Source organism: Lycorma delicatula, chromosome 1, assembly GCF_047948215.1.
Source record: "Lycorma delicatula isolate Av1 chromosome 1, ASM4794821v1, whole genome shotgun sequence".
Taxonomy (NCBI): Eukaryota; Metazoa; Arthropoda; class Insecta; order Hemiptera; family Fulgoridae; genus Lycorma; species Lycorma delicatula.
In genome coordinates, this window is record NC_134455.1 from 214,334,109 (window position 1) to 214,356,493 (window position 22,385).

General features: G+C 31.2%; 1 protein-coding gene across 9 annotated transcripts in view; it reads left to right on the forward strand.

Moving 5' to 3' along the window:
- The window catches only part of LOC142328306 (mitochondrial protein C2orf69 homolog), a 77,265-nt gene that overhangs the window by 10,675 nt on the left and 44,205 nt on the right, over positions 1 to 22,385 (forward strand). For 3 of the 9 annotated variants that reach the window (XM_075372063.1, XM_075372016.1, XM_075372050.1), the window contains exon 2: positions 6,692 to 6,759. The exons of 2 other annotated variants lie outside the window; for them this stretch is intronic. The gene's annotated coding sequence lies outside the window, so the exon portion shown is untranslated. Of the gene's footprint in view, positions 1 to 6,691; positions 6,760 to 8,027; positions 9,225 to 9,490; positions 10,050 to 14,368; positions 14,386 to 22,385 lie in introns of those variants that run through there. 4 more of the 9 variants (XR_012757264.1, XM_075372023.1, XM_075372035.1 and 1 more) reach the window with 4 other exon arrangements.

Genomic DNA, 22,385 nt, shown 5'->3' on the forward strand with positions numbered 1-22,385 from the left:
TACCCTCGTCATAGAACGGAGCCGCCTGTGTTTTCAGCCATGTTTCTACGCTGGTCTGCAGCTCGATGTCTATGCCAAAATGTTGTCTTCCTAGCGCGCGTTTCATGTGAGCAAAGAGGTGAAAATCGGATGGAGCCAAGTCCGGGCTGTATGGTGGGTGATCAAACACTTCCCAACGAAAACGCTGCAGGAGCTTCTATGTTACAGCTGCAGTGTGCGGCCGAGCATTGTCATGGAGAAAGACAATGCCTGATGACAACATTCCTCTCCGCTTATTCTGAATTGCCCTTCGTAGACGTTGAAGAGTCACGTAGTATGAGCTGCAGTGATGGTCGTGCCACGTTCCATGAATAACACCAAGAGAACTCCATTCCGGTCGCAGAACACAGTAGCCATACACTTTCTGTTGGAGAAGATTCGCTTGAACTTATTTGGTTTACTGGGAGAATGAGAATGCATCCAATGTTTGGATTGTTCTTTTGTTTCTTCAGTTTCGAAATGGACCCATGTTTCGTCTCCTGTGACAATTTTGTTAAAAAAATCTTCTCCTTCATTGTGGTAGCCCTGGAGAAACGTTAGGGAGGCGTCCATTCTCATTGTTTTGTGATGGTCGGACAGCATCTTGGGAACCCATCTCGCACACAGTTTGTGGTGCTGAAGTCTCTCATTCGCAATGGTGTAGAGAGCTGACCTTGAAATTTCAGGAAACGAATCACTCAGTACAGAAATTGTGAACCGACGATTTTGTCGAATTGCCTCATCCACTCGCTCAACGAGATCATCTGTTGACACTCGCTTCCTTGCCGGACCGCCTGCATCATGAACATCTGTACGTCCTGCTTTAAAGTTCCTCCACCATTATCGCACTTTTCTGTCACTCATTGAAGTTTCACCGTACAGATTACTTATTCGTCGATGAATTTCAGCTGCATTACACCCCTCAGCCTGAAGAAATCGAATTACCGCATGCACTTCACACTTGGCAGGAGATGCTATTGTTGTAAACATGTTTACGTGCTAGCTGCGTGTTCAGAACTAAATGAAGTGACGCGGCGTGATTGAAGACCATATTAGAGACGCTGCGCAACACATATGCGCAAAGGTTCATCCGATTTTTGCGCGGGTTTTTATTTCGCGACCGATCGGACCTTGAAAAAAAATAACCTTCGTAGTTATCAAGAAGGTTACTGCAATGAATAAGCTTACTGCATGAAAATAGGTCATGCTGAGGAATACAGCCTTGGAAAACCTACAGTCTGTCATTTGCCGCATGTAAAATTGGTCTGCTACTAGAACTATATGATTGCCTCATTTTACAACCAATTCTATTGAATTTATGTTATGTGTAAGCAAAATAAAACAACAAATTATTCTTTATAAAAGTTTAGGAAAATTGTTGGTTCATTCTGAGGCTAAAATCAGTAAACTATATAAATACATACTTAGTGCATATATTATTATAACACTAATAATGATTTGATGTAAAAATTACAATGAAGTGTTGAGTTCTTAACAAAATACTTAGTATGGTGCAAGTATTGGAAGGAAGCTCGCATCAATTACAGAAGTATGAATATCACTCTGCAATTTGTTGCACATGTTAAACGCCTAAATCCTGAATCACAGCTAACAGAAATATCAGAATTTGAAAAAAGTAAAAGTCTACAAATGCATAAAATAATTCTTATCTTATTATTTGCTTCACAAAAATTTTATTTGTTTGAAATATAAATCACAGTGCCCTCATCCCTATTTCTATTATATTAATATAGTAAATCTACTACATTAATATACCTTTGTGTTTGATATATTAATTATATTTACCTATCTCTATTTTATGAATAGAATTTCAGAAAGATGAATTTCAGCTGCATTACACCTCTCAGCCTGAAGAAATCGAATTACCGCATGCACTTCACACTTGGCAGGAGATGCTATTGTTGTAAACATGTTTACGTGCTAGCTGCGTGTTCAGAACTAAATGAAGTGACGCGGCGTGATTGAAGACCATACTAGAGTCGCTGCGCAACACATATGCGCAAAGGTTCATCCGATTTTTGCACGGGTTTTTATTTCGCGACCGATCGGATCTTGAAAAAAAATAACCCTCGTGTGTGTGTGTATATATATTATGTGTATATATAATATATACATAATATATGTATATATATATATATATATATATATATATATATACTGTCTTGCACGAGTAGCACATTATAACCCCGCGCTAGCGAGGCAACCATCGCCTTTGATTATATCTGTGCCAATTCGGCTTGGACAAGCTATACCGTTCTTCATGTTAGACTTGTCGAATAATTTTCCGTCTTGATTTAATTCCTTGGTTGGGTTAAAATTATTCTAAGTATTATTTTATTTGCTGGTTCATTGAAATAAATAAAAGTGTTTGTTTCTATTATATCTCAAATTATTTTTTTTATAGTATTCAAACTTACGCTTCATATATGTAATGTTCTTATAGATTAATTATACATGACCTAATACATGTTGAGTCTCTGATGGCTGATACTAGACTCTACATTAGGGTAACAAGAGCGTTAGACCATAGTTAAAAATTCATTTAAAAAGGAGTAACAAAAAAAGTGTGAGAGATTTAAATAGGGTTACAAAAAAGTGAAAAACCTTAATTTAAAAATTAAATAACCATATTTAAATAACCCTGAGTTTTAATATAACAGTCTGCCAAAAATCATATGATGATTTTTTAGTTTAACTATGTAAATGAAATTATTACAGACAATAACATGATTAGAAATTACATACAATAAATATAATGAAATGAATATAATTAAGTTTTTAATTTTTATAATTAGTAGAAATGGTATTTACATTCATTTGTGATATAATGTTAATAGTACTGAACAAATTTATAATAAATTAATTAAAAAGCTCATAATAAATATAATCAGTAATTAGTATTTCAAATAAAAATAATTATACGTAGAGCTTAAATAAATATTAATACAAGTGAATATTGCAATATATAATAGTTTGAAATTGCATTCACATAAATCTTAAAAAATAGATTAAAAAATAAATAAATCTAGGGAATTTTATTCAAGATCAATAAATTATTACTGGTGTCGTATTCCACCTTTATATATAAATCAATACATAATCGTATAAAGTATAATATAGATGTAAAATCATAAATAAATTAATACAAACATCTAAATTGGATTATAAATGTTAATACAGTGTTTATAAGCATGTTAACAAACTTATTATAAGAATATAACCAAACGAAATTACAACAACAATAGTATGAAAATAATTATATCAATAACAAATATTATTTAAATCAATTGCTTGAGATTAGTACTAGGCATAACTTATACACAGGTTTTCTTAATGGACCATTAACTGATGTAAAACAACAACCCTTACTAGGTTGTCAGAACCCGGGTAAACCTGGGTGATAATTCCATGTTTCCAATGCGTGGGTGAAGAATTTTCATTGGTAACTAATACTAAATCTCCAACCCAAAGATTACGGGAAAGAAAACGCCATTTATTGTGTTGCTGTAAATAATGTAAATAGTCCTTAGACCATCGTCTCCAAATAGGTTGTATAAATTTTTGGAGTAATTTCCAACGGCCCAAGCGATTCATTTTAATTCTTTGATAATTGGGTTCAGGCGAAGAAGTGAGTGGACATCCTATGGAAAGTGTCCTGGAGATAGGCTTCAATTTGTGTTAAAACTGTATTTAATTTCGCAAAATTAAGGATCGTTTGTCTAGTTACACGACGCATATGACATTTAACGCTTTTGATTGCGCTTTCCCATAAACCACCAAAATGGGGTGAAGGTGAAAGAATAAATGACCAGGTATTACTTTGTGTAGCTTGAACGTTTGAATGTCTGATTTTAGTTTTTCTGAATTTAAAAATTGAAGTATATTTTTGGCGGAACATAAGTTGGAACGATTATCAGGAAAGACTTGAGTGGGAATAAGTTATCCCTATGTGATATAAATCTTTTAAATGCTGCAATAAACGACTGTGAAGTCAGATCAGAAACTAATTCTAAATGATAGCTTTAGTAGTGAGACATATGAAAAGTGCTGTGTAAAATATACTTGAAGTCTTAGACCTCTGCCCGCCATGATGAATCATAATTGGGCCACCATAGTCTACTGCACAAGTAGAGGAAGATCATGAAGGAATTACGGTGGAAGATGGTAGTTGCCCAATCTGTTATACCTAGGTTTCTGCATTACATCGTAAGCATATCATACATTTACGAATGATAGAAGAAATAATTCTCTTACCATAATAATCCAAGTTGTGCAGTAATTTATGCTTACTGTATTCAATCATTGAATTGCATAATTTTTTACATATATCACAAGTATATCTTATTCATTTATTATGCTTACTAATATGCATATCTAATTCATGTCTTATTAGAACAATTACAATATATTTTTGACTAAATGTATTGTAAGTATATATCATTTGTGAACTAGGATTTTTAAATTTATAAATAAAATGGTTCATAGAGTTTCTCTTAGGACAGTAATGGTTACGTAATTGTTTTCCAGAAATAAATTTCTTTGTACAGAATTTGTAACGATAGGTATATCTAGCACGACATACCTTAGTGGCTGGCCTATTCCATTTCTATTATCAATTTTTTTTTACATTGCATACACTTGTATTCTTTTTTATCTTCTTCTGTTTTTTATCGCGAAGTTTACTTGAGTTAAGAACTCGTTAAAGTTGCCATTGTACTGTTCTGGTTTTTATTTTTTGATATTGATAGGTTTTAATTAATATTCACAATAAATTTGAACAGAGCGAACTAATAAGAATTAATTGAACAGATATGATAAAAGATTGAATTCTATAAATAGGAAGATATATTTTGTTATTTAGATGGAAGAAATAAAAGTACAATAATATGGAAGAGATAATGAAATTAATCAACAGTATATCTTCTTGTAATTCGTGATTTTAAAAATGCTCCTATGAGAGTGTACTGGGAAAGAATGTCCCAGTTGATATAATTGTGATGATTTGGCTGCTAATGAAGGGCCAGGAAGTGGAGGTACTTGGTGAGATAACAGCTGAGGCAGATAAACTGATTGTTTCTTTATTCTAAGAAGATTCAAGACCACTCACTAGACTATGGCAGAATGAGTGGAGTAGATCTATTAGAAGATCCATTTATTAATTCAAAGAAATGATATCAAATAATTAGTCCAATTTATTTACTAAATACAAGCTTTGAGGTCTGCTGCCTGGAAGGTCCTTGACACTATCTTCTTGATCAGGTTGTTTACCTACTAATGTAACTCCACGAAGATCATTCTTTTGCATTTTCCTAACAATTTGTATATTATTTGTTTTTTCATGTTAATATCGTGTAGGTGTAGTTCATAATCGAATAATATGTAGTAGAGCTACAACTTATCTCTTTGAAAGGAGTCTTATATGTCTTTGGTATGGGTTAGTTGTTAGCAGCTACAAGTGATCCTGTATGGGAAGGGTTTCTTATTCAGTGGCTGATACTTCTAATCTTTCCTAAAATATTAATACTAATATAAGGTTTTTATGTCTTGCTGGAAGAATTCAAATACTTTAAATGAGAAATAAGTTAATATTGAGTAATGGGGAGTTTGACTGTAAGCATATCCTGAAATGAGATATTTTACAATTTTATATTCATCAGAGTAATACAATATAAGTTACAGATAACTTGATTTATTTATTGAATCTAAAACTGTAAAAAACGCTACTTTTTGAGATTTGAATTTATTAAAATGAAATAGATAATTGTGAGATTGATAAAACTGCATTTATGCTGTCTACATTAATACTTGAAAAGGAATTAGTACCATAGTATATAAAAAAATAATTCAAAATAGACTTTATGTTAGTCTGATAATTAAAAATTTGTATATTTATTCTTTAAATATGATCAAATTTCTGTTCACTGTTTTTGAGTTACATATGATTTTTTGTATTTTCTAAAGAGTTATTTTAGAAAGAATTGACATACTTTGAAAAAGAAATTTGACATAGAGTTATTTTAGAAAAATACATACTTTGAATTGAAATCAAAAGTATGATTGAAATCATACTTTTAATTTAAATGATAAATAAATTTTGTGGTATGACCTGGATAGTTTGGGATGATCAAGACTTTGCAAATATCTGGAAACATTTTATTCTTTAAAGAAATTTTGAGAAAGATAGTTTTTTCTACTTTTTAAGAAATTGATTTTACTTACATCAAGATACATTATTCATACATTTCATTATGCATTACTTGTGTAAATGTAATCAAAAAAGAATGAAGTTCACTTTTATTTTAAGTAATGTTAATAAGAAATTTCATCTAATTTTTATGGAAATTTTTTATAATTCGTTACAATAGAATGAGTTATTACACAAAAGAACTTTATAAATTAATTTTTATAATTATTGAGTTAGGTAAAAGCTGTTGGAACTGTACAGGATTACCTTAGAGTTTGTAATTTGTGTATTTCTCTTTAAAAAAAAAAAAAACTTGAATCTTTTCCAAGAGGTTAATTATTCTGAAAAAATTAATTGCACTGGAAGTGCATAAGCTGAAAAATAGGATGAACTTTCAATTTAATGGAAAAAGAATAATTTTGAAATTATTGATTGATTCATCTTCTAAATACTGGTTTTTTTCCATAGGGCGTTCATGAGCTAATTAGCAACATTTTCTTCAGTGGAGTGGTGGTAGCCTATTGCTGTTGTTAATAGTGAGTTTACATCTTAAGTGTTAGAAAACCACTTAAATTTATATTTGTATTATAAATACTAAGTATGTTGTTTTTGTCAAATTTTGCATGTCTGTTATTTTCAGTTTTCTTATTAATTGTGTTTAGATCAAAGTTTTTACGTGCTGTTTGAAAAATTAGCATGTTGCGGTATTGTGTGTGTGTGTGTGTGTGTGTGTGCGTGTGTGCGCGCGCGTGCTTCAGTTTTTTTTTATGTGATTATAGAATTTAATTCTGTTGTGTCTAGTACCCGTATTGTATCTGTAGGTTAATGTGCAATTAGTCTGTCAAATGAAGTGTTAGTGCACTAAACCATTACACTTAATTTACATTTCTTTTTTCTAGTCTTTTATTCCTTTACAATATCGTTTTGAAAAAAATAAATTGTCTTAGATTTGATGTGTCCACTTTAATATAGGGAAATTTGCGTTTATGTTGGTTATGTACTAAATGCATGTGTACCAAACTTTTTCTTTACGTTCTGATATAACATGGACGACATAGTTTACTATTTCAGTTGCTGTAGTTCTGAAAATATTTATTTTTTATTCGTTTTGATTAATTTGTGTTGGAATAAAACTTGAAATTTTAGTGTGATAAAATTGAAATTAAATTTCAGAAGACATTTTCCTTTTTACTAATCATGTGTTTTTTTTTTTGTAATTGAGAAATTGATTTGTGATGTAAAATTTTTGATAGAATAGAATAGATTAGGCATTCTTTTTAAATCCTTTAGTGAATGAATGATAATAATTTATATGCAGCAATTTTCCCGCGTAATTTTTATATGTGAAATCTGAGAAAAGATAAGTGAAACTTAAAAAATAAATTTGTTGAAAGCATTACAATGTGTGATTTTACACGATTTTGTAAACTGTAATAATACCCTCTTTTTTAAAGATATATTTTAATATCATGTCCGTGGATAGACACTAGTTGTTTTACATGCACCGCACACCATGTCGTTTCGTAAAATATATTAACTATTGTTAATATATTTACTGAACCGAGCAGTTATGAATATTACCATTAAAAATGATTATTATAATATAATATCTACAATCGTTAAAATATTTACTGAACCGATTAGTTTTGATTATTACCAATAATTGTAAATATATGCTCTATATTTCTTAAATGTGTACTAAAAGAGAAATAGTCTTTGAATAAGGTAAAATACATCATCTCAATGTAGGCACTGTTTATTGAGAGGAGACAGCGAGCTTAAATTATTTGGACAGGCGCCAGAGCCGAAATAGCGGTAGCGATCAGTGCCGGACGATGCGTCAAGGAGGACGGTTGCGTAGTTCGCTGAGGAGTCGTGACTCGTCGTCAACGACGGGTAGCGATCCTCGTCAGAAAGTACGCGATTGCTGTCGTAAGTTAATCGCGTTTATGTGCACACAAGTCGGGGTTGGAGGCCTGGTAGTCGGTTATGCGATTCTTGGGGCTATGGGTTTCATGTCGATCGAAGGAGATGGAGGTAGACCAGAAAATTTGGTAGTCATGCAAAAGAGAAACGTATGTATAGAAAATCTGTGGATTATTACTAATACAGAAAATGTGTTCAATCAGACGGCCTGGAAAATGAGAGCCAGTAAGGCATTAGAAGAATTCCAAAATGATGTTGTTCATGCCGTTAGAACTGGTTATGATGGACGTACATCTGATGAGATTTGGTCTTTTCCTGCAGCTCTTATGTTTTCATTGTCCATTTTCACTATGATCGGATATGGAAATATGGTACCTCGCACTCCATGGGGGAAGATTTGTACTGTAATTTATGCAGTGTTTGGTATTCCACTATATGTTTTATATTTCATGAATATGGGTAAAGTATTGGCTCAAACGTTTCGATGGCTGTACACAAAAATATATGAATGCAGTATGGAAGACAGGAGACACAATTCAGATGATGATGTTGCACCTCCGCCCAGAATAGTTGTCCCCTCAACTGCATGCCTTTGGGTTATGGGAGCTTATGTAGCGGCCGGTACAATTATGTTTGCCAAATGGGAAAAATGGAGTTACTTAGATAGTACATACTTTTGTGTTACCAGTTTGTGTAAAATTGGAATTGGTGACTTCGTACCTGGTGCTAATATACTGGATTCCAAAGATGGTAAAAACACAAAACTTGTAATGAACTTTGTATATCTTTTACTTGGAATGGGTCTTATGGCCATGTGCTATAATTTGATGCGTGAAGTTGTCCGTATTAAAATGCGTGACTTTAAGACAGACATCACTTATTGTTTTGAAGATATTCGGCTTAGAGCTGTGGCTTGTTATAGGCGGCGAAATTCTTTGGATTAGTTCCAGTAAAATATGACTATGACTTGTAACTGTGTAAATTAAGTTTTTTAAATTGTACGAACAGTTTTATGTACAACTTGTAACATTCCATTTTATTCCATGGATATTAATATAATAAACTAGTTTAATTGGTAAGTTGATCGATTTTATTATTCTCTTTTGGAATTTCTGTTTTATATTAAATTGTTTTGATTTACATTTGAAATGTAACACTCATTTCTATAAAAATAATATTTTTATTTATGCTTATTCATCTTAATTATTAAAAGTTTTTTTTAAAAGTATTTTTCACTGTTCTACCTGTGTAAATTATGAACACTTTATTAAAAAAATTTTAAATGATGCAGTCCAAGCTTGTTGTCAATAAGATTTGCTGTTTTGCATTTATTAAATTGTTCTGTTACATGTAAGTGAACAAAACAGATTTTAAAGTTATTTTATTTAAATTAAAGTAGAAACAATAAAAAAATAAGTTTTCTTAATGGAAAAAATACACAGCACATATCCTATATAAATGGTGCGCATAAGTACGGGTTGACTAAAATTGAGCTGTGCTGCCATCATATGCTGCATCAAGTGTGGTACTAGAGAGGTTAATTGGATCAGAAGTTTGTTTAAAATAGAAGCATATCCTTCTGCTGTTACAGCGTGTGTAATCAGATAATTATCTGACTGCATCAGTTTGGAATGTGTATAGTGAAATATAGCCATCTTTAAGTTGTATATTAATTTTTATTAATCAGCCAGAAACGAAGTAAATAAACAGTCGTGGTAGATTATGATTGTGTTTCATAACTACTTTGTTGGCATAAAAATTTTGAGAAATGCCATTACTTAGTTAACATTAATAAATGTATTAAATAGAAAGCAAAATATTCAAATTTTTAATGTTTTGTTTAGTTTTTTCCACCTTATTCTTATCAACTTAATTGTGAGATGGAACTTTTTTTATTCAGGTTGTTTTTCTTACTTTTTATATTGTGATATATTTTATTACTATATAATTTTGATTATTTTAAATGTTGTGAATGGTTAGTAATAACTTTTAATTTAATTTACGTGTATTTGAAATTACTTGGTTATGCTATTAAAATTATTTACTGTTTATTTTAATGAAGTTTGGGTTGTTGATTTTGAGGTAGTTATTATTTTTTGTTTTTCTTTTTATTTATTGACAGTAAAGTAGTTGAAAATTCCAAATAGAGCTTAAAAAGTAAAACTCAAGCTGTCAAATATTACTATTACTGTAAATAGATTTTGGAAGATTTAATTCTGTTCAACAATGTGTGGTCTAATGTAATGTAATTGCTTACTACAGACCAGTTTATATTTTTACTAACAACGCAGTTGCCACACCCAGAATAACTAGTTAAAAATAACTTCAGTAAATTATATTTAGGCCTATGTTTCACTTAAGGGATATTTTTATATGCCAGTTGTATAAGAGTAATAATTTACAAATTTAAGATTTATTGTATAATTCATTGGATACATTAAATAGAAAAATAAGTTTGATATTTTAATTTTACCATTTTGTATTATAAGCATTGCAGCCTGTTAAATTTTTAAATGAGGTTTTGTTAACTTCATTCATTCTTAAAGCACTTCTTTTAGAGTATAGTGTAATACATTTAAATGTGTAGTTCTTCACATACTTTGTAACTTACTACAATGTACCTTAGTCTTGTATTAAATGTAGCCGTCTTCTTTAACATATATGTTATTTTAATGTTTGTTATTTATTTAATTTTTATGTTATCATAAAACAATCTTTTTGAAATCAAAAGTTTATTCACTTTTTTTATTTTAAACTTTGAGTCAAAGTTTTAATGCTGACTATTCAAAAAATCTGGAGTTTCTTTGTGTGAAGAACAAGAGTTAACCTCTGTACTTAAAAATCTATCAATATGTTACTTTTACAAAATATAAAATGCATTTATAGTGATTATGTACACTTTAAGACCTATAATTATAGTTTGTATAAAATCAGTAAAATAAAATAATAAGTAAACATATAGACATAAAAATATTTTCTTTGCATTTTGAGTATTAAAATCTGGGAAATTATAGAAAAATGTTCACAGAAATGTGCTATTTTCCGAATGTTCTTTTAATATTTATAGTTATAGATGTAAGAAATTAATAATTTCTATTTATCTGTACAATAAAGTTATCTTTGTAATGCAACTTCATTTCTTCAGTAAAAAACAAAAAGAATGAAATTATGTTTAGAGTTAAAACAGAAAGATCTAATTTCTTTATTATAATGTACAGCATGCAACTTGAAAACTTTACTTCATTTATCAGTCTAATTTTTTTTTGCCATTGAAATTTTTATATAAATCTAACCAGAAAAAATGGTATAAGGAAATATTTAAATCAAATTTCTTTTAAAATCTGCTTTTTAATTTTAACTGTGATTATAATGAATATGATTCATTCATTCACTCATCAGAAAAAAATAAAATGTTACATTAGCATTTCTGATATTTCATAAAGAATAATTTTTGTAATATAAGTGGATATGAATTTATGTTTGCACTAACTGGGACATTTATTTCCCAGTGTTCTGATTAATATTTGGTGATATCAAAAAGCATATTGTAAATAACTTATTAGCCTTAATAATTTCTATATACATTGAATGTACGAAATACAGGAAAAAAATGTACTTTATTTTCAATGAAAAAGCACAGTTTTAGGACTTTCCCATTACGCAGCCTTTTTTCTGATGGACAGGTTTCACACACATTCATGCACAACTTAATTTAAATTATTTATAATTTTATGTAAATATAATATTTTTTATATAGCTATATGTCAGTGCTAAACTAGCACTCCTTGTGGTGACAGGGGGTGCTATTGATGCAGTATGCCCACTTAGCCACTAGTTTAGAACATTTTTTTGGGATGGGGGATTTTAAACAAATTTTTTTTTGCAAATATTACTTTTAAATTGTTAACAAATGTGCCTAAGAAAAATAAGACCTTAATTAGGCAAAATCTTGAGATGCAAAAGGTGACCTGACCTTCCTCTTCAGTTTCACCCCCTTAACCTTCTGCCCCATATACAGAAGAAAAATCTGATTAAAATTGGTCCAGTAGTTCTGTAGTTATAAGGTATGAGATACCAAACACACACATATACATACAAACATCTGGAAAGGCTATCCATCTGGTTTTTTGGGTTCCTTAGGTGTCAAAATGTCAAGATCCAGTGAAAACTGCATATTTCCAAATTGGACCAATTACAATACTTTCCCTTCTACAACTATAGCTCTGCTATAGTGCTAGACAAGAAAGTAAAAGCTGTTAAGTGTGGTAATCTGTATAGGCTCTGAGGTTGTAAATATTTACATAGAAAAATTCATACCACTTGAACAAGGTAATACTGGAAAGCATGTGTGTCATTCTTGAATTAGCATTTCTCTAAAAAATGTTGTATAATAGAACTTACTTTGAGTAGGTGTTGATGATTGGGTAATAGTGAGGAAGCAGTTTGTTAACTATCTCTTTCCATATTGGTTAGTCACAGTTTTATAAATTCGTTAACATGTATATACATACAAAACTGGAACCTAAGCAATACCACTCAACTAAGGCTTGAATTTCACATTCCAGAATGCACATTCCACTCTCTTTTTCTGTTTAGTCTCTGGAACCACCGTAATGTATTATTTTAGAGGATGAATGAGGATGACGTGTATGAATGTAAATGAAGTGTAGTCTTGTAGAGTTTCAGGTTGACCATTCCTGAGATATGTGGTTAATCTTTCTTATGTGCTTTTGATCATCGCATGACAAGTGGTTTATTGTATCTTGCAAGGTTTCAGCTTGTAGTCAATGAAGACAGATAAATTACTTGACTTCGGGATATTGTGTAAAATCAGTGCTTCATCTATGAAGCATTTATCATATATCATCTATGACCTGTCCTCTGTTCATGAATCTTAAAAAAAATACTTGGGCTGTTTAGTTTATCCAGTCCCTTTAATATATTTCACTTTATTTACAAGTCTAATTATACCTTATAACAGAAGTGTTATTGTTTTTAAGTTTGCTGTATGGTTTTAATTTAATTTTTTTAATAAAAAATCCTGATTTGTCATTTAATTTCTGTTTTACTGTTTGGCCTTCTGAACTATGTAAACGATGAAGTCTTTATATGATGGAAAGTTTTATAGCTATTTCAGGAATACCTTTCACTCATTTTGTTAGTTTATGCAGTTAGTGACAGTTGTATAATAAGAAGATTCCCAATATTCTGATGTTTGATAACATCAAATTTTGTAGGACTGTTAAAATTTTTAAATAAAAACAAAAGCAAAGAATGTAAAATCTGTCTTATGATTTTTTTTCTTTTTATGGTGAACATAAAAACTTGAGGGATTTTGTTGATACTAACTGTTTTAATTATTTTTCAATTCACCTTTACTGAAGCATTGCATGTTAAACACAAGATTCAAAAGATTTTGATACCATAGTAACAAAAGCGGATGCAGTTTTTTTGGAATTGCAGACCCAGATAAATTTAAATACATACACCCATACATATATATATATATATATATATATATATATATATATATATATATATATATATATATAAGATAATTGGATGCAGTTCTGCGACATTCTTCCTTGTTCCTGGACTACTTCAATAAACTTATATTTCACTAATTTATATTTTTGTGTAGTGGGAGGATGGGCAGGAGCAACTCAAAAATTTCAAATTGGACCAATGATCATTTGATGTATCAAATGATCAATATATCAAATGTTTTAAAGAGCACAGTTTGACAAGAAAAATGGTACAATTAAAACTAAATTCTGATTGCCCAATCTGAAGTGGCGACTAACAATATGTTTGTTTCAGATAGCTAGGACTACAGTTGTATTCTTCCCTTTATTTTTTTTTAATCTAAAGTATCCTGTTTCTCTCTTTGGAAATCTCTAATAAGAGAGGCTAACTCACTCAATAAGCCCCAATTTAGAGTATTCGACCTTAAGTATGGTGATGGGGAGGGGCAGGCTCAAAAATGTTAAATGGGACATATATGTCCCATTTAAAACAGACTTACCCGTTTTGGTTTCTTTTTCTAATCTGTCTATTCCTTCCATCACTGTGTTCAGAAATAGGGACATCATCCGGCTGCCCTCTTCCAGGACTACCTTCCCGCGCACGTTAGCAGTCAGCCACCATTCTCGCAACGGGATCGACTGTATCTTGTCCATAGGATACAGATCGAATTTGAGGAGGTGAGAGCCACTCATCGTTTCCAAAGACCAGGGGTAAGACTGTCCACTCTTCTGCATATAAATATTGGACGATACGGGTTATATGATAGCAAGTGGGCAAACGGGTTATATGATAGCTTGTTTTAAAGATCTTTGCAGTACAAGCAAAACAGTATAAAAAAATTAAGTTCTGACTATTTAAATCAATCTAGCGACCTCAAGTATCATTAATTAATTAAAAAATAGAAAAAAATAATTATTACAATTTTTTAATACTTTTATAATAATACTTTTTTAATACTTAAATTCAGTCCTGAATTTAAAAATAATAACTAATTTACTCATTTTTTAACATTAAAGTAATTTTTATTTCACAAGTTGGTAATGTCAGCAGTTGATCAACAATTCAACAAAAGCAAGTTTAATTTTTCAGAATTTATATTCATTGTTGATTTTGTAAGCAGCTAACAGATGTTGAAGTGTAACTGCATTGGTGTTATTTTTGGATGAAGTTTTGTGCTTTTTTATTAGTAAGCTTAAAAAAGTTTAAATTACAGAGGTCAAAAGATAAAGTAGGTAAAAATGATTAATGGAATGAAAATTTAAAAAAATTAAATTAAAAAAAATTAACCTGCTTAGAAACCTGATTTTGTTTTAATTTAGTTAAAAAATCATAATCTATAGAAAAATTCTTGGGTAAAAAACAATGTTTTATTTTTCAATTCATAAAAGAGTAGAAATAGTATTTTTTATATGGAGAACTAAAAACATACAAACCCCAACACCTTATGTATTTAATGCAAAGCATCCTAATCATATAATTTCCAGGATTGCAGTCACAAATTTAATTGAAAAATTTCAATGCAATGGTTACATTTTAAATGATAAAAAGCTGATCAATTCAAATGAGTTATAAAGAAGTTGCATTAGCAGAAATTTCAATTAATAATCAACAGTCGGCAAGAGCAATATCACAAAGTAGTAATATATCTAGGTGGTCAGTGCAAAAAGTATTAAAAAAAAAGTATTATCTATACAAGATTCAATTAGTACAAGAACTTATTAAAGATAATTTTCATAGGAGAATTGAATTCTGTGAAATTTTGACAGAAAAAAATAGCAAGAACTAAATTCTTGTTTCAACGTATTGTTCACACATAAAGCTTCATTTACTTTATGTGGGGCTGTTAACAAACAATAGTAGGTACTGCTTGCAAGAAAACCCTCACTGTTAACATAAAGGTTATACCCAACATCCAGAGCGATTAAATGGGCTAGAATAATAGGTGACATACTTCTTGGACTATTTGTCAATAATCGTAACTTAGATGATATGCACTATGTTTTGCTAAATGAGCTGATTCCAACTCTCAAACATTTGACTGAGATAGCTCGTAGACCAAACAAACAACCTTTATTCATGATAGATGTGTTTTTCTAATTAGAATATGCTTCTCTGCATTTTGTTCACAATGTGAGAAATGTATTGAACCAGCTGTTTCAAAATCACTGGATAGGTCAAAATGGTAGTATTGAATTGCTAGCCAGTTCATCTGAGATGAATTCCCTTGATTTCTTCCTTTGTGAGCATTTAAAATCGACCGTTTATAGCTCACAGGCAACTTCTGTCGAAGAATTAATGGAATGCTTTGAGATAAAAAGTAGTTAGATTTCACCAAAAACTTTTCACAGTGTGGGAGAAGCTTTCGAGCAGTGTCTGTATAACTGCATGGAGGAAGAGGGAGAGCAGTTTGAACATTTAATAAGAGGTGAGAAGCAATAACATTTTTTAACTGAAATAATTTTATTAGGCAGCATTTTTGATTCAAAAGGTTATGGAATTTTAAAAAAAGATAAAAGATAAAATTAATTGACACTTGAAAAAGTAATTTAATTCCAGACTGTTATTTATTTATATTAATTAAAATTCTTCAAGATTGTGTAAGATTAAATAAAAGAAGTATTTGAAAAATTTTGATAATTAATTTTTTACATTTTTAATTAATGTAATAACATATATGGTTACTATTTTGATTTAAATAGTCAAAATTTATTTATTTTGATAGTTTTGCAAAGATTTTTAAAACAAGATATCACATGACCATATACCATTTAAAATTGTTGAACACTCCTTGCCGCTCCCCACCATCTTTAAGACTGAATATTTTAAATTTGGACTTATTGAGTTAGCCTTTCTTATCATAGGTGTCCAAAGAGAGAATTGAAATACCTCAAATAACAAAAAAATTGAAGGGGAGCATACAACTGTTGTTCTAGATATCTGAAAAACACTTTGTTGGTTACCATTTTGGACTAGACATTCAGATTCTAGTTCTAATTGTATCATTTTTGTTGTCTAACCAAGCTCTTTAAAATTATTTATCAAATGATCACTGATCCCATTTGAAAATTTTGAATTTTCAAATTGCCTGTCGCCCAAAAATAAAAAAAAAATAAATATATGTTTATTGAAGTAGCCTCTTGATATAAGGAAGAATGTCACTAACAAAGTTATTGTATATTAAACATAAAAAGGAGAGTTTCTTACTGCAATTTATTGGTTTTCACCCCAGATATCCCAAAAACTACTGCAGATTCAGTTCTGGAACCTATTTATTTGATTTTTCAGGTCAAAAACCATAACAAATCATAATTCTGCTCTTAATTAACCTCCTAAAAATTTCAGTATGACCTCAGTTTTATTGGAGTAGCTGAAATCCGGGAAAAATCTTTCAATAGCCATAACTTGCAAATGAAGCATTTTAAGTCATATGCTTTATAGAATCAATTAACCATTCATTGTTACCCTCTTTGCAGATGATATCATTATATCTATATCTAAAGATAATTATTTAAAAGGATTTGAAAAGTCTACATTTACACCCAAAAAAAAAAAATCATCATCAATCTATCAACAAAGTGAGACAAGGAGAGAATGAGAAACATCATTGTTTATGCTAACATAAATAATTTCATCATGTACCGATAATTTTTGTTGATCAGAATTCTTGTTTTCTCAAATAAAGTTTTCATCTATCATTGCTTTTTAGGGTATGCATTCTCAATCAACAGATAAAAGAACAGATGTGAGGATTATGAAAAATGAAAAAGTACCATCTGTATCAGGAATTTTTTCAAGATTCTTTTTGGTTCTTCATTTAACCTGCAGGGTGAATTAAGTCACAAAACCTAAAGTATTGCACAACAAGGTTCCTCCAAAATCTTGAGTGATTTTTCCTGACTATCACTGACTATTTTCAGAATTTTCCTGACTAAAATTACTGTGGTATAGATGAAGTTTAACAATATTTTCTCAAACAACGTTCAACATAGCACATAATTGAATTGTTTATTTCAAAAACAAAATTAGTGCAATGATATTCATATGAAATATAACGAACGGGGTTTCTGAAATAAATGATTCAATTATGATTTTTCAACTTGAAAATTCAAAAACTGACGATATTGGAAAATATCATCAATACATAATTAATCTCAGTGTAATATGAAAATATATTTCACTGTAGAAGTATTTTAATCTAATTCACAAAAATAATTGGAGATGGAGATTACATGAGTCTTAAGATATTTCTCAGTAAAAATGTTTTTAAATACTTGTTTATTCGATTATATAAAATACTCAATTTGACTCAAAAACTTCAAGCATTTGCACACTTACAACATACATATATATTACTATCTTCTCCAAAATTACTAGAGAATCGAGGACACGTCAATTAAGTCTTAGATTTCATGAAGGGAAAATTGTGAAATTCACTTTCCCATGGTAGAGAGGGGTAACGATTATATATCTTAAAGTTGGTTGGAATGTACAAGCAGCTAACAAATAAAGGGACCAAACAGCTCCCAGGATAAGCAGCTCTGCCTTATATGTGCCAATGGCCTTTTCAGAGGGTAGATGAGTGGTAGGGGTTTGGGGTACTCTGTTGCCCCAGGGGGTGGTGAGAAATTCCCTCGAAAGCCAGAAGAAACTTCTGTAGAAACTCAATGGCATTAGAATACAGAAGGTAATGGAATCCTGCTGTATTACTTTTTTCTAATTAGACACCATGATGATGTTTTCTTTTGATAAATATTCTGGAGGTAAAATGACTTCCCACTCAGATCACCAGGAGAAAGCAGCAAAAGGTGTGTCATAGAAAAGGCAAAGCAATGAGAATAGGTACAAGTAATGTAAGGACATTGTTGTCATCAGGTAAATTAAACAATTTTAAGAGAGAGATAAATATAAATGAAATGGTTGTAGAAGAGATTAGTAAGTTTAGTTAGGAGTTGAGAAGTAGAGAAGTTACCTTATATTACTCAGGAACTGATAGAGGAAAAAACAGATTTGGAATACCTATAAAAATGTGTAGCAAGAGTACAAAAAGTGATTTATCAGGATGATAGAGTAATGGCTTTAAGGACTGGATTGCTGCCAATATAATCTGTTGGCATGTACACCTGAACTATTATATTTGACTATTAGGATGAAGATATTGGAAAGATGTACAACAACGTTGAGTAGTTATTAAAAAATGAACAGGAGTGCTGCAAATGATTAGGGGGAACTGGAACACAGTGGTAGGAGAAGACGAAGATGAAATGACAGTGGGCAGGTTCGTATTGGGAATACGAAATGAAAGAGGAGACAGGCTGGTTGAATTTTTCCAAGAGAAGGATTTGTTCATTATGAATATGATTTTTAAGAATCAAAAAATGAGAAGATATACGTGGACAAGACCAACAGATGGATCTCGCTTTCAGATAGATTATTTTTTGGTTGAAAATAGATACAGGAATGGGATGTTAAGAAGGCAAATAGGTTTCCAGGAGTTGACACAGTCAATCATATTCTGTTAGTGATGGAAATGAAAATAAGATTAAAAATAATTCAAACTGCAGTGAAGGTGAAGAAATGGAATATAGCGTATTGGAAGAATAAAAGTGGGTGAAATGCTGACAAAGGGAATTACTCGAGGTAAAAGGGAAAATGAACTGGCTGAGGAAATGTGGTCAAGGATAAATTCATCTATGAGGGAAGCTGCAGAGGAAGGAATCAGCTTCTATGAAGGTGCTCAGGCAAAGAAATCTTGGGTTACACAAGAAATTATACAAAAAATGGAAGAAAGAAGAAATAAAAATAAAGAAGGAGAATACAATAGAGCAATCTGTTGAAGATAGAATAATGAATTAAAGAGAGAAACACATAAAGCTAAAGAAAGGTAGCTAAAAAAAATGTAAAGACAGAGAAGATTTAAAGAAGAAAAGGAACTATGACTTGTGTAGGAAAGTAAACATTGCCTGTGGGATAAAAGAAATCCTACTTATAAAACGAGAGACATTGAGAAGTTAAAAGTTTTATAAAGAAATGATGGGAAGAATATATAGATAACCTGTGTGTAGGAAGAAGGAAATATGAAACACAGCAAGCTGAGCTGGAAGAAGAAATTACTGAACAGGAGAAAGACCTCCAATTTTGAGATCTGAAATTATACAAGTTATTAATGACATGATGAACAGGAAAGCCACAGGAGTAGATCAGCTTCCAATATAACTGTTTAAATGTTTAGAAGATGAAGGAGTAGATAAAATACTCTCTGTGCAATACAATTTATGACAATGAAGTTTGGTCAGAAAATTTTGTTAACACAATAACTATCAACTTAATATCACATGCTGCAAAAATAATGATAAGAGTTACGAATAGAAGGTTAATTACAAAAATGGAGAAGAGTACTGGGGAAGAACAGTTTGGATTCAAAAAAGGAAAAATAACAAGAGAAGCTGTAGAACTGATTAGAATGATTGGAGAGAGATGTTTTGAAAGAGGAAGAGAATTGAGTTGATGTTTTGTAGATAGGGAAAAGGCATTCAACAGAGTACAGTGGTAAAAGTTATTTGGGATTTTGAAAGAAAAGAGAGTTGATTGGAAGAATAGGAAACTAATCAGAGAATTGTATATGAAGCAAAAAGCAGCTGTAAAAATAAATGAGAATCTCACAATTGGTTAGAATTAGGCAGAGGAATGAGGCAAGGCTGCTCTTTATCACCAACAATGTTCACCCAATGTTGAAAGAATTATTGGACGGACACAAAGGAGTAAGCACAGTTGGAAGAAATATAAATTGTGTCAGATTTTCTGGTGATCTGCTGATTGTAGCTAGAAACAAACATACAAGGAATTATAAAAGCATTGCATGTAGGGATAAAGGAATATGGGATGAAAATAAATGTGAGGAAAACAAAAGTTATGAAGGTGAATGAGAGAGAGGAAGGATGTGGATGTTGTAACAGCAGAAGGAAAAATTGAACGAGTAAAAAGATACAGATGTCTCTGGATACTGGGGGAAAAGAAAAAAGATAACATCAAAGTTTTTGAGATGTGGGACTGGAGGGGATGGAGAAGATGAAATGGGTGGCCAGAGTAAGTAACGTAGAAATATTAAGAAGAATTAATGAAGATAGAACAATATTGGCAACTATCAGAAGGATTAAAGGAAACTGGATTGGGTACATAATTAGTAGAAAAAGAATAATGAATACATTTCTTGAAGGCTTTGTTGAAGGTGAAAAGAGAAGAGGAAGGAAGAGGTTGAAGTTAATAAATGACATAAAGGCTGAGGAGATGAAAAGAAAAGCATGGGACAGAAGCAATTGATGGGGACAGCAGTAGTGCCCATCAGCAGCTGTGCCATGGACACAGGTAGAACATCTCATGTTGATATTACCAGCATGAGTACTTCTTCAATGTGTTAATTGTTAGATACATATTTGAAATTTGCGGCCCTTTGCTTAAAAAATCCATTGAATCCACTTGATTTCATTTCAATGTGATCTGACTAGATCTTTATCTAATTTGAAAAAGATTTAGTCGGATTTAAATGTTTTCCATTAAAGAAATATGTTGAATCTAGTTGTATGTTATGAAAAATCACCGAATAGGATATGGCTAGAACATTATCCAACTCAATGAGATTTAAATGACTTGATCAGATTTACTACTGTACATTTCAAACTTGAATCAGATGTATCATTTATAAAAAAAGTTTCTATGAGATTTTCTTTGTTTTTTCTGACGATTGAAGCCTCTTCAATTAGGAGAATACATAAATACTATTTATCTTTTAGTACTTTTTCTGCCCAAATAAAATTTTTCAAGTTTTCTCTGACATTATACAAATTTTAAAAAATTTCGCTGATTTTGAAAAAAAAAATGGATAAATTGGATCTAACTGGGAAAATAATGTACATGAATTTTATGGTATCAGTAAAAAATATTTGTCTCAGTTATTCACAGTGAAAACTAGATTCTGATATACGAGGGTTATTTTTTTTTCAAGGTCCGATCGGTCGCGAAATTAAAACCACAGTAAAAATAAAAAAAATATTTATTTGTAACAAGTACTTATATAGTTACGCTATTTCTCTACATACTCGCCACTCCGATTTAGACATTTGTCGTAGCGTTGTACCAACTTTCCAATACCCTCGTCATAGAACGGAGCCGCCTGTGTTTTCAGCCATGTTTCTACGCTGGTCTGCAGCTCGATGTCTGTGCCAAAGTGTTGCCCTCCTAGCCAGCGTTTCATGCGAGTAAAGAAGTGAAAATCGGAGGGAGCCAAGTCCGGGCTGTATGGTGGGTGATCAAACACTTCCCAATGAAAACGCTGCAGGAGCTTCTTTGTTACAGCTGCAGTGTGCGGCTGAGCATTGTCATGGAGAAAGACAATGCCTGACGACAACATTCCTCTCCGCTTATTCTGAATTCCCCTTCGTAGACGTTGAAGAGTCACGTAGTATGAGCTGCAGTGATGGTCGTGCCACGTTCCATGAATAACACCAAGAGAACTCCATTCCGGTCGCAGAACCAGTAGCCATACACTTTCTGTTGGAGAAGATTCGCTTGAACTTATTTGGTTTACTGGGAGAATGAGAATGCATCCAATGTTTGGATTGTTCTTTTGTTTCTTCAGTTTCGAAATGGACCCATGTTTCGTCTCCTGTGACAATTTTGTTAAAAAAATCTTCTCCTTCATTGTGGTAGCCCTGGA